The sequence below is a fragment of the Octopus bimaculoides genome, chromosome 13 (assembly GCF_001194135.2).
Source record: "Octopus bimaculoides isolate UCB-OBI-ISO-001 chromosome 13, ASM119413v2, whole genome shotgun sequence".
In the NCBI taxonomy this organism is placed as follows: Eukaryota; Metazoa; Mollusca; class Cephalopoda; order Octopoda; family Octopodidae; genus Octopus; species Octopus bimaculoides.
Genome location: NC_068993.1, coordinates 33432875 through 33434209, shown reverse-complemented (window position 1 = coordinate 33434209; position 1335 = coordinate 33432875).

Sequence of the window (1335 nt, the reverse complement as noted above, 5' to 3'; positions counted from 1 at the left end):
ACTGGTTATAAACGTATATGTATGTAGAGATATATAATGATATTTGTGTGAATATATATATATCCTGGCAAAGACGCCCAAGTTATAGGCGCATGCGTGACTGTGTGGTAGGAAGCTTCCGTCCCTGTCACATGGGTCCGGATTCACCCCTGCGTGACAACTTGGGTGTCTACTACTATAGCCCCGGGCCGACCAAAGCCTTGTTAGTGAATTTTGTAGACGGAAACTGAAAGAAGCCCGTCGTACATATATATGTGTGTGTGTGTGTGTGTGTTATTGGGTGTCTGTGTTTGCCCCCCCCCCCACCTATGCTATTACTTGACAACCGATGTTGGTGTGTTTACGTCCCCGTAATCTAGTGGTTCGAGAAAAGAGTCCCATAGAATAAGTAAGCTTAGAAAGAATAAGTCCTGGGGTAGATTTGTTCGTCAAAAGGCAGTGCTCCAGCATAACCGCAGTCAAATGGCTGAAAAAAATAAAGGAATAAAAGAATACACATGCATATGTATATATATACATATATAGAAATATTTTTTTAAAACATTTAATTTAATTTTTCCACAATTTAATTGTTTTTCATGCTTTCCTCTAAGTTGAAAAAGTCGCTAAGTCTGAAACGGGTACTAAAACGTTCTTCATCATAAAACTATTTTAGCATTTTCTACTACTGTCTTATTTTACTTATACATATCAACTCGTGTGTTCTTTTTCAACCTTCTACATATATGTGTGTGTGTGTGTGTGTGTGTGTGTGTGTGTGTGTGTGTGTGTGTGTGTGTGTGTGCATGTCTCTGTGTATGTAGGGTGCGTGTTTGTTTTGATGTTGAGTTAAAATAAAAGCTGTTCTAAATTAATCTCATGGAGTACTCAATACTTTCGTTGAACACAAATTTATTAGACATAAAAAAGGATATCATTGAGAGTCACTTCGAAGTAATAGAAATTTAAGCCATCGTCGGACGTTGTCTTACTGGCGAAAGCCACGAAGTCGCTCTCAGTAATATCCTTGCTTAAAAATAATAAATACATATGTGTGTATTTGCGTATACACATACATACACATACATATGTGTGTGTGTGTATGTGTGTGTATGTGTGTGTATATGTGTTTGTGTGTGAGTGTAAAAATCTTTACAATTTTATATACAGGAATATCTCCATATATTTCCATTTGTATATATATATACATATATATATATATACACACACACACATATGTATATGTATATACATACACATGCTTTCTTATATATATATAAATATATATGTACAATTATGTAGCTATATATATATATATATAACTAAACATGTTTAGCTATACATATATAAACATGT